Here is a 13,405-nt window from a genome sequence, read left to right as displayed (position 1 = left end):
CTATTGTGAAAAATTATCTATGAGTCATTTCAAACTGCTTTAGAAATTATTGCTTTTATTTTACATTGGTGTGACATCTAAATGATCATTTTTACTCTGTCACTGTCAATGACTATCTTAAATATGTATAACGTCATAACTAAAGACCACCATGTATATATAGTCTATCTTGAGAAATATTCACAACTAAATTCTTAAAAAATACATTGACGCAGTAGTCCTTTGAAGACTAAATACTAGATAAATGCATATGAAGAAAAAGGCTAGTTTAGTAGGTAATAAGAATGAATAAGACCCGAACACCATAAAGTGGCAAAAATTTCTAGCATCCCTATGTACATATATGTATATATGTGTGTATATCTGAGCATACACACACACACATAGGGTCTGCACACATAGAGAGAGAGAGAAAGAGAAGCTTACAATGCCACAGATATTAATTATAATTTGGGGTAAGTTAAGCCACTCAGCATCTTCCTCCAATTAGTCACTGATTAACTTCTCATGCATCTGTGTTTATTGACCACTTATTCAAAGGAATCATATTGGAAAATAAAATTTATAAATATTAAGGCTCTAAATAGCTATTAAGGCTCTAAATAGACAAGATATGTATCCTCTTGAAAGAAAGAGAAATCTAAATAAATAATAAGTAATACTCAAAAAATAAATGATCGTTATCTATTATATAGTTACATTTCATTCATTCATTTACAAATTTCATTAAGCTCCTACTGCACTAAGCACTGGGAGATCCTGACAAAGAACACAAAGCTTTTAACACATGGTACTTAACAATTTTTAGAATTGTTCAATAACTTGATAAGCTTTTTCTTTAGATCTCAAACTGAATTAAGAACACATAAAAGCTTTGCTGGTTCTGATTCTTCCCCCTTTCTAAAAACCATCAACACACCCTTTCTAACACACATCAACACCGTGATTGGCCTTATATAATGATGTAACAAAGGATTTCATAAACATAGCCTAGCCACTACTCTATGGGATTTTATAATTCAATAGAAATAGGCTAATAATAATTATTTGTATTTACATGCTATTTTACAATTCAAAAAGTACTTCACACAATATCTCATTTGGTCTATGAGTGCTGCTATAGTTATGCGCATACTGTTATGCATATATTGACAAATGCTTATGAAGATCAACAGAATAGGAACTTCTAAGTAAGACACACATAAAAAGCAGGGCATACATCCAATGCAATTCAAAACTGAAGAAAGATGGGGCAAAGCCTCATGAGTATATGGTTCTATAATATGATTCGTACTGCAAGACTTTGAAAAGAGATAAGATTTCAGGATGTATTTAACTGACAGAAAGGGTCTACTTAATAGATTAAGATAAAGGAAGTACAGGAAGACATTCCAAGGACAAAGTGCTACTTTGGAAAAGGCACAGAATTTGATAACATAAATTTACGCTAAGGTTTACAACCATGTGGCTTGTCTCACTCTATACTGCCTACAAAATTGCTGTTGGGATCAATACCAGATTCTATAAACGAATGAGTTATAATTCATCCAGTATTTCCATCTCACTTCTTGTATTTCAAGTTTTTAAATCTTTTAAGTGCAGTTAAAAGAAGTTGACAAGCAAAGCCATCCAAACATTCCTATAACTAATCTTGTTTCCCAACATGTGATGTAAGACCTATGAATCACAGTAACTAACTCAAATAAGTGACCCAGCATCATTCTGATTATGAGAACAGGCCATCTGTTCATTGTCCTCAAAAGCTAAACACTGCTCTGGCTTAACTTTTTTACAACAGTGATTATTCACTTTGGCAAGCATTGCCTGTATTGTTTGTTTCATCACTATAAAGATTCTATTTTGGCATCCAAATGCCGTATATTTTCTTCTCTGGCATCATATGAGCATTCATTCCTCTTCATAACATGGGAAATTTATTCAGTGCCAATTAGAAGAATAAACTGCAAGATGGTAAAGGCTCTGTTACATCAGAAATCATACACAAACTAGTTTCTTCCTGCTATTAACCAGTTACGGAGAAACTGCTTCAATAAATTTTCTCTGTCAAATTTCAAATAATTACTAGGTTAAACCATATGAAATTGCCAATATTCAATTGTTTGACTTTAAAAAATGGCAGATTCATATGGTTCTACCTAATGTAATGAACCAGAGATTCGTCATATGTTTACTCCTTAATTAAAAGTTAACCAGATATCTGCACCCCCATGTTTATTGCTGTATTATTTACAATAGCCAAGACATGGAAACAACTTAAATGTTCATCAATGGATGAATGGATAAAGAAAATGTGGTATATATATAAAATGGAATATTACTCAGCCATAAAAAAGAAGGAAATTCTGCCATTTGTGACAACATGAATGAGCCTTGAAGACATTATGCTAAGTAAAATAAGTCAGACAAAGAAAGACAAATGCCATGTGATCTCACTTACCTGTGGAATCTAAAAAAGCTGAGCTCATGGGAACAGAGAATAGAGTGGTGGTTGCCAGGGGCTGGAGGATGGGGAATTGGGGAGATGTTGGTCAAATGATACAAACTTCCAGCTAAAAGATGACTAAGTTCTGAGGGTCTAATGTACAGTATGGTGATTATAGTTAACAGTACTATATTGTATATTCGAAAGTTGCTAAGAGAGTACATCTTAAATGTTTTCACCATAACAGCAACCAAAAAATGGTAATTATTCGAGGTGATGTGTTAACTGACCTTATTGTGGTAACCATTTTTCAATATATATGTGTATCAAATCATCACATTGTACACCTTAAACTTACACAATGTGTATGCCAATTATATCTCAATAAAGCCAGCCCCGAGTTTGTGCACAGTGGTGGGGGTCAGTCACAGGAGTCTAGGCTGCCATCTTGCACATGCAGAGCCACAGAGGCCAGAGCTGGTTGCCAGTGTGGATCCCAGGCACTGGGTGGAGAAGGGAGCTGAAGGGATTCAGGTGGCTGGCACCTGTGAACACAAAAACCTTTGGGGTAAAAACCAGTGAAATCTGCACAGGATCAGCAGCAGCTGTGCTGGCTGTTGGTTTTCTTCAGTGCCGAAAGCTGCTGGGGTCTCTGCAGAGCAGGTCACTGGGAACCCTGGCAACTCCTGCTGCAGGACTGTTACTGGTAGCCCCTGCCCTTCGTCCTTGTTCCTTGTTCTCACTATATGTCTCAGCTTTGCCGGTCTCTGGCTGGGGTAAAACTGAAGCAGTTCCTTCAAGTAGTGTCTCAAAAGGCTGAGGAAGCTGGTTGCTCACCCCGTTTTCCCTTTCCTGGGGAGGGGAACTCTCTCTAGCTGTGGAGTTCCCTCTCGGCGCTGAGCAGTGCCCCTCGGTGAACGGGATCCCACAGGCACAATGAAGCTGTTCTGCCTTCCCTTTTTGTGAGGTTATTCTCAGGGATTTTTGTTCCATATGTTGCTGAAGTTTTGTAAGTGGACTCCTGAGCTCTCCCAGAGCTGTTTTTGTCCATGAATAGCTAACTAATCGTTGATGTTTGTGGGAGGATCTCTTACTTCGCCATCCTGGTGACGTCACTCCCTGATATTCCTATTCTAATGAAAATACAATCACATAGACTTTAGATTTTAAATGTTCTCGATTTAAATAAATTCTGTTTTAAGTCAGTTACTTTTAATGTAGAATTTTATGATCTTTTTCAACTTACTGGAATTGATCTTCAAATTCTTCATCTAGGGAATATTAAAAGCTTACTCTCTTGAGAATATGCAAATTATATTATGCAAACATACTCTCTTGAGAATATGCAAATTATAAAAATTAACAGAAGATATATTTATTTATGTTTAATTTCATGCCTAAGAGAATGATCTGTGAGTCTATGGTATTTAGAAGAAGCACAAGTGAGAACCTTTGTACAAAGACAGCTACAATCAAGAACTCTATTATCTGTGGATTTAAGTTTCATTTTAACAGGGTAGCTGTAAATAAAAATACTGAATGGGATTTTATCCTCTTTTGAAGATAAATATTTTAGCAGACAACATGTAACGCATATAGTTAGGTTGAAAACTGAAGAATCCCCTTTCCAACAGGATCACCTAACTTGTGTATTAGGGAAAAGCAGTAGACATCAGCTATCCAGACTTCATCAAGACTAAAGGCTTGACAAAGTCTTTTTTAGTACCCTTGTGAAAGAGAGAAAAAGAGATTGAATGCTAATACAATTGGATGGATTTCAAATGAATTGAAAAGCCATTTCTTGAGGATACTGATTAATGAAATGATGTCACTGTCTGTGGGCTTTGCCTTCAGCCCTGTCTGGTTCAATGATTTTATCAATGACTTGAATGAAGACAGAAAATATATTTGTATTCCATTTGTAGATGATACAAAGCTTGGAAGGATAAGGAATATGTTGGATGACAGTATGCCAGTGTCATGAGCCAAAAAGACCTTGACAAGCTAGAGAGATGGGCCAAAGCTGACAAGATGGAATTTAATAAGGATACATGTAAGGTCAGTACAACGACAACAAGAGAAAGGAAAGAAAAGAACCCTGCTCTTCCAATACAGGCTGAGGGAGCTGTGGCTTTAGGGCAGCAGGTGAATTGAGTTGAGTTCACAGTAAGCTCACTATTAGTCAATAGTGTGAATTGTGATTATGGGCTTGCTCTTCAGAGTCAAAAAAAATGAAGAGTTAAAGTGCTGGATGTAATGTTTATTAGAGATTAAGCTTGGCAAACTACTTAACGTCTCCAAACCTTAATTTCCTTGTATGTAAAATAAGAATGATAACAGTAAAATCTTCAACGTGAAGTCTGCTGTTACTTTTTTTATAGGATTGCTGACCTTTAATTCTTAAATCTTCGATAATTACTGAGACTTTCCTTAAATATACCATAGCTCCTTTTTCCCATCTTTTAATGGGAGGAGAGTTGGAAAGGAAGACATGAAGAGATAAAGGGGAGGTGGAAAAGAAAACAAGAGTAGGGAGAAATTAACCAATATTTATTGAGCAACTACTTTGGTCCAGGTACTGCATAAGGTATTGTAGGGTACAGGAACTCATTTAATTTCCACAACTAAATGTAACAAAGATATCATCATTTCTATTTTAGACATGAGAAAACTGAGGTTTAGAGGGAATAGTCTTCCCAAAGTCAAAACACAGAAATTAGCACAATTGAACTTTGAACCCAGATCTGCGCTCCAAGGCCCAGATTCTCTCCACCACCCCCGTTCACCTCAAAACAGAGTCCTCTGTGATCACCTAATGACAAGCATCCTTAACATTCTTTCATTCCATCTGCATGGTCTGAAATTCAACTTAAAATATTACTCTATTACCACATTTATATTAATGTTATCTGGTTTGGTTCAGTCTGTGAGAATTTATTTTAACACATTAAATTATGTCTATGACTCGACTTGCCTATATAAAGCAATTCAGTAGGCAAAATGACATTCCTGATAGTCATCTCATTTCTTTAATAGTAACCCTTCTCATAACAGGTTCCTAAAAAACTTTCTTCCTTGAGCCTTTCTTAACCTAATTATGCTTCCTTTGTGTTTTGTTTAAGTCACTTCTGTCTTTTTATTTTCCACCAACTGCATGTGAGCAAACCTTGAAGCAAGCCAGCAGCAGCAGCAGAACCACTTCTTAGATAAACTGAAAGAAAAACAGAGAAAAAAATTATTTCAACTAATAAAAAAATGCAATGCTATGCACTTGTAGTTTACCACCTATACTAAAGGAATTTGGAAAGAGGTCATTAAGGGAAAGATATAGCTACAGGAAGAACATTATGTGCCGTCCACTGTCAAAGTTCTGTGCCACCCACATGCTGCCATCTTTCAAAACCTAAGTCAAACACTACTTTTCCTGTGAAGTCCTGCCTGACCACATTGCCACCCCAGGTGAGATTTGATCATTCTTTCCTTTGCTCCCTGCCTTTTCATACCTCTTATATAACACACATTATCCTGCATTGCAAATACTTGCTGATGTAACAGGATATCAAATTGTAAATTTCAACGGAGGCACCAACACATTAGACATTACATTCTAAAGGATGTGCCAGACAATTTATAGAACTTTTAAAATAGTTCATTAGAAACAATACTTGAATCCTTCATCCACATTGAAAATATTTTTTTAAATGAAAATGGAGATAGGGGAAGGATTTTCTGGGTGGGTTTCTTTCCAAGACTGTGCTTGGAGTCACATCCTCCTTGGGGGTGGGGAAGCTCTCGAGCCTTGTGAGGGAGCATCAATGAGTCTGCTTTTGAAGCTTAGCATATAAGCCCTGAAGTTGCAAGGAGCACGGTAAGCTGGTATCTGACTCCCACCCAAGATCAGGCAATAGAAATGGGCTGATAAGATGCAATTATCTCAGAGCGTTGGAGTGTTGCTGCTATGTGTAGGGAACAGTGTACATTTCCAGCGTTTGCTGGGCAAGGTGTTTTCCAACCTATTACCTTTTGACTTCTAAGTCTACTCTATGAAAAACGCTCCTTTAAAAGTTACCAATGACTACCTTCCATACTGAAAAATTCAATGTCCTCTTCTAAATCCTTGTGATAACTCAGCATCTCTAAATGATTTAGTGTATGTTTCGTATTCAAGCTTTCATCTTCCTTGGTTTCTGTGATTATTCAATGAGGTATTGTGCAGAGACCAAGAGCTTCGGAGTCAAAAGAATCTAAATTTGATTTAATACAATCAATAAGTGTTTATAGAATGCACAGTATGTGCCATGGACTAAACTAGGCTCTGGGGATCAATGGTAAGCAAGGCAGGCATGAAACAATATGCCCTCACTGTGCTTAATATTTAAGCCAGCTATATCACTCCCCAGCCATATTACCATATGAATATTTATTAAATTGTCCAAGCATAAGCTTTCTCACCTGTAAAAAGAAAACGATATTACCTATCTCAGACGAAATATTATGGAGATTAAATGAGGCAAACTATGTAAATTGCAAATTAATCTCTTTCAGACGTATAATAGTCATTCAATAAACGTTCAAGTCTCTCACCATCCCCTCCCTCTCCACCACCTTGCCTAGTCCCTGCATATTCTCGTCTCGTATTGCTATTGCTCCATTCATTCTTTAATTATCTCAGGCCTACTCTAGCAAGCAGGTGTGAAATGCCTGCATTCCCCAAAGTTTCCCCAACTCTGTCTTTCCTCATTCTTTCCTTTCTTCCTAAGGGATTCTTATTCACTCTCTTGGCATCGACTACCACATCTATGTAATTGTTGCTTCAAGCTATGTCCTTAAATGTGATCTATCTTTAGTTCCCATCTCACATTTTCATGATTCCTCTATCTCAGTGTGTCTAAAAATAAACTCACCATACTCACCTGATGTCTACTCCAATGCTCATACCATTGATATCAATTAAATGCACTGAAGCACAAATTGATTAAGCACTGTTTATATACAAGAGACTTGTCTGGAGCTAGAGAATCTCCTGTCACTATCTGAGCTCAAAAAGACTCAAGGAAATTTTTAAGATGGCACCAGTATCCTTCTCTAGCTGAATTCTCACTATTTGCTCTCAGAACCTCAGGAACCAATAAGACTTGATCAGCAAGGGACACTTGCATCTACAAAGCATTGTAACTTATCCATAGCAGGTAATCAATGAATGTTTACTTAGCTAAATTCTATTTAAATTAATGATGTAAACAGAAGAAGAAAGTATTAAAGTATAAATCACGCTCGGAATAGTAAATAATCCAGGAGCATAGTTGAGCATAATGTGAGAAATGGGTGAGCAATATACCTGAAAAGGTGTGTTGAGATCAATCTTGGAAGCCTTTAATGTAAAGACAAGCAGCTTGACATTTATGTCATAACTGTATCTAATAAATAAAGTTATCTAATAAATTATGTTTGTATAATAAATCTAATATAATAGAAAACCACTAAAAGTTTTAGTGTGGGTGAAAAACACTCTCACAGCTATTAATTTATTTCTGTTGGCACAGCGAACTTGAGAAACTATGCAGGGAGATGACTAAAGTGCTATAGCCATGACAACATATATCCAAAGAAATATTTGCATGCAAATATTTGCAGCAGGCTCTTTCATTATAGCCAAAAAATGGAAACACCCAAATATCTATCAGCTGGTCAATGGATAAACAAATTGTAGTACAATCATATGATGCATTTTTATCAGCAATAAAAAGGAATGAACTACGCAGATACATGCAATATGAATGAATCTCAAAAGCATTCTGCTAAGTGCAAGTAGTCTTACATGAAAGTTTACATACTGAATGATTCCATTTATGTGACATTATAGAAAAGGCAAAATCAGAAGGACAGGAAACATCAGCAGTTGCCAGGGGCCAGGGGTCTGGGGAGGAAATTGACTGCACACACTGATTGACACATTGGGGGGTCATGCAAATATTCTATATCTTGATCATAGTGGTGATAACACAGCTATATACATTTGTCAAAATTCATTAAAATGTACACTTAAAAGGAGTGAATTTTATTATATGTAAATTATACCTAGATAAACCTAGCTTTTAAAAAATGCTTTTGTTAATCCTTGTTGATCATGAAAAAGATCCAAACTAAATCTGATGGTAATGTGACTGAAAATTAAGAGACATTCCAGAATACTTCGAAAAGGAATAAATGATAGATGTCAGCAACTAATTACATATAAAATCAATGGAGTAACTTTCTCCTGGAATCATGGTAGAATTGCTAAAAAAAATAAAGACTCCAGGGAAAAACAGTGATTTGGGAGGTGGATTTTTTTTCTCCAGCTTTAATGAGATATAATTGACATAAAGTTTAGGGTTTACAGCGTGATGATTTGAAATACATATATTGCGAAATGATTGCCACATAGTTAGTTAATACCACCTCCATCACCACCTCACACAATTGCCTTTCTTTTTGTTCTTATTGTGAGAGCACTTAAGATCTGCTTTCTTAACAACTTTCAAGTATATACTACAGTGTTGTTAACTCTAGTCACTATGCTGTTCATTAGATCTCCAAAACTTACTCATCTTATAAGTGAAAGTTTGTACACTTTGACCAACATCTCCCCATTTCCCCCACCACTCAGCCTCTGGTAACCACCATTCTACTTTCTGTTTCTATGAGTCTGGCTTTTTTAGATTCCACGTATAAGTGAGATCATAGGATTTGTCTTTCTCTATCTAACTTATTTCACTTAGCATAATGCCCTGGAGGCCCATCCATGTTGTCACAATAGCAAGATTTCCTTCTTTTTATGGCTAATATTCCATAGCATATATATACATATATATATGTATGTGTATATATATGTATATACATGTACCATATTTTCTTTATCCATTCATCCATTGATGGACACTAAGGTTGTTTCCATGTCTTGGCTTCTGTAAATAATACTGCAAAGAACATGGGAGTGCAGGTATCTCTTTGGAGTAATGATTTTCTTTCCTTTGGATAAATATCCAGAAGTAGAATTGCTGGATCATATGGTAGTTCTATTTTTAATTTTTTGAGAAACTTCCAACTATTTTCCATAGTGGATGTACCAATTTACACTCCCACCACCAGTGTACAAGGGTTTCACTTTCTCCACATCCTCACCAGCATTTGTTATCTCCTGTTTTTTTGATAATAGCCATTCTAACGGGTATAAGGTGATATCCCATTGTGGTTTTGATTGGCATCTCCCTGATGATTAGTGATATTGAGCAACTTTTCATTTATTTGTTGACCATTGGTAAGTCTTCTTTGGGAAAATGTCTATTCAGTTCCTCTGCCCATTTTTTAATCAGATTATTTGGGGTTTTTTGCTACTGAGTTGTATGAGTTCCCTTTATTTTTTGGATATTAACTCATCAGAGAGATTGTTTGCAAATATTTACTTCCATTCTGTAGATTGCCTTTTCATTTTGTCGATTGTTTCTTCTGCTGAGCAGAAGTTTTTAGTTTGATGTAGTCCTCTTGTTGATTTTTGTTTTTTGGCTTGTGCCTTTTGTGTCACATCCAAAAAATTATTTGCAAGACTGATGTCATGGAGCTTTTTTTCTGTTTTCTTCTAGGAGTTTTACAGTTGCGGGTCTTACATTTAAGTTTTTAATCCATTTAAGTTAATTTTTGTGAATGATGTAAGATAGGGGCCCAATATTATTCTTTTGCATTTGATTATCCAATTTTCCCAGTACCATTTATTGAAGAGACTATCCTTTCCTCATTGAGTATTCTTGGTTCCCTTGTCAAATATTAGTTAACTATATATGCAAGAGTTTATTTCTGGGCTTTCAATTCTGTTCCATTATTCTATGTGTCTTTTTTTATGCCAGTACCATACTGTTTTGATTACTAAAGTTTTGTAATATAGTTTGAAATCAGGAAGTGGGATGCCTCCAGCTTTGTTCTTCTTTCTTAGGATTGCTTTGGCTATGCAGGGTCGTTTGTAGTTCCATATAAATTTTATAATTGTCTTTTCTATTTCTGTGAAAAATATCATTGGAATTTTGATGAGGATTGCAATGAATCTATAGATGGCTTTGGATAGTATGGACATTTTAACAATATTCTTAAGATCCATGAACAAGGGATATCTTTTCATTTATTAATACCTTCAATTTTTTTCATTAAAATCTTATAGTTTTCAATGTACAGACCTTCACCTCTTGGTTAAATTTATTCCTAAGTATTTTATTGTTTTTAATACCATTGTAAATGGGATTTTTTTTTCCTTTTCAGGAACTATAAAAAGAAGAACGAATTAACAAAGTTAGAAGAAGGAAGGAGATAACAAAGATCAGAGCAGAAATAAATGAAATAGAGACCTGAAAAACAATAGAAAAGATCTATGAAACTAAGGTGGTTTTTTGAAAAGATAAACAAAATTGACAAGCCTTTAGCTAGGCTACCTAAGAAAAGAGATAAGACTCAAGTAAATAAAATCAGAAGTAAAAGAAGAGACATTAAAACTGATACCACAGAAATATAAAGGATCACAAGATACTACTATGAACAATTATACGCCAACGAATTGGAGAACCTAGAAGAAATGGATAAATTCCTAGAAACATACAATCTTCCAAGACCGAATTATGAAGAAATAGAAAATTTGAACAGATGAATAACAAGTAAGGAGATTGAATCAGTAATGAAAGACCTCTGAACAAAGAAAAGCCCAGGGCCAGATGGCTTCACTGGTGAATTCTACCAAACATTTAAAGAAGAATTTATACCAATCCTTCTCAAATTCTTCCAAAAAATTGAAGATGCAAGAACACTCCCAAACTCATCTTATGAGGCCAGATTTACCCTGATACCAAAGCCAGATAAGGATACTACAAGAAAAGAAAAAACTACAGGCCAAAATACCTGATGAGTATAGATGCAACAGTTATCAATAAAATATAAAAAATCAAATTCAACAGTACATTAAAAGGATCATACACCCTGATCAAGCGGCATTTATGTCTGGGATGCAAGGATGGTTCAACATACACAAATCAATAAATGTGATACCCCACATTAATAGAATGAAAGAAAAAAATCATATCATCATTTCAACAGATACAAAAAAAAACATTTGACAAAATTCAACATCCTTTCATAATAAAAACTCCAACAAAGTGCATGTGGAAGGACCCTACCTCAACATAATAAAGACCATATATGACAAGCCCACAGCTAGCATCATACTCAACAGTGAAAGGTTGAAAGCTTTTCCTCTAAGATCAGGGACAAGACAAGGGTGCCCACTCTCACCACTCCTATTCAACATAGTCCTGGAAGTCCTAGCCAGAGCAATTAGGCAAGAAAAAGAAAGAAAAGGCATCCAGCCCAGAAAGGAAGAAGTAAAATTGTCTCTGCTTGCGGATGATGTGAAAATATAGAAAATCCTAAAGACTCCATCAAAAGAACTGTTAGAACTAATAAAAAAATTTAGTAAAGTTGCAAGATACAAAATCAACATACAGAAATCAGTTGCATTTCTATATACTAACAACACGAATCTGAAAAAGAAATAAAACGAGGTGAATGTTTATTTCAACTTTCACCATTGCATTTGAGATACTGTCATGGTCAGACCAACCAAGTTGAAAAGTGTAACGGGCAGTGAGAAATAAAGCATAGTAATTGAAAGAAAGGCAGAGTCAGAAATCAGAAATTTCTAAATAATCTTCATATAATTCACATTTGTATTTGTGGGAGTAGATGAAAGTCCTATGTAAATGTCGAAAAACAGGTGCTTTGTGGTCATCCACAATCAGGCTGCAGGATGGAGAATAGGAAACATCCAAAGAATAATCTTAGGAAATAATTTTAGGAAATTGGCATTAACAATCTCTAATGCTTTAGAGTAGTCAAAAGTTAAAAACCAAAAAGATAATTAAATGTGGATTTTGGCATCATTGGGTGACCTTAAACAGTATAATTTAAGTAGAAAAGGAGAGATAGAATTCAGATGGCAAGAGTTTAAAAAGAGTGAGCTCTCAAGGACTTGAAAATAGTAAAGGGCTTTTTGTAGAGATTGGAAAGAGTAAAAGGCTTTTTTGCAACAGTTGCCTAGAAGGTTATCACTAGTAATCTTTGTTCTTGGCGAACAAGAAAGGAGGCTGATAAAACAATAGTTAGGAAAGAATTCAGAATTTTTTTTTAATTTTCAAGTACTTGGTTTCTAGGCTCTGCAGAACTAGAATCAAACAATAAATATTTATCAAAGGCTAAAAGATCAACATTCAGTTTACCCAAGGGTCATCAGGCCTAGAATATATTAGGTCACAGTGACCAAACTAATTTATTCCAAAAGGTAATTAAATAATTTACAATGAAAAGCACAACTGTTAAGCACACTGCTCTTTGTATTAGCTGGTCAACACATTATTGCCCCAGGGAGAGGCTTTCTGGCAAAGAAAGTTTAAAATTACATTGTGCTCGTCACCCACCAGCAGATAGGCTTCTCCTCCATATCTTCCCTCTCTCTCGTTGCCAATTTTTTTAAATATAGTCCAGAATTTATTAAAACTGGAATACTTTTAAAAAATGCGAATTTCTGGCCCTCGCTAAAACTAAATTAGAACTTCTGAGAGTGAGACCCAGAAATCTCCAGGTTTTTTTTGTTTTTGTTTTTGTGAGGAACATCAGCCCTGAGCTAACATCCATGCCAATACTCCTCTTTTTGCTGAGAAAGACTGGCCCTGGGCTAACATCCGTGCCAGTCTTCCCCGACTTTAGGTGGGACGCCGCCACAGCATGGCCTGACAAGCGGTGCCTCGGTGTGCGTCCGGGATCCGAACCTGGGCTGCCAGCAGCAGAGCGCGCACAGTCAACCACTACGCCCTGGGGCCAGCCCCCAGAAATCTCTAGTTTTTAACAACTTCACCACTCCATTCAAATGATTTTGATGCACATTAGAGA

The sequence above is a fragment of the Ceratotherium simum genome, chromosome 17 (assembly GCF_057802395.1).
Source record: "Ceratotherium simum simum isolate JZ-2026a chromosome 17, ASM5780239v1, whole genome shotgun sequence".
NCBI classification, from domain to species: domain Eukaryota; kingdom Metazoa; phylum Chordata; class Mammalia; order Perissodactyla; family Rhinocerotidae; genus Ceratotherium; species Ceratotherium simum.
Note: the sequence above shows the minus strand (reverse complement) of the source record.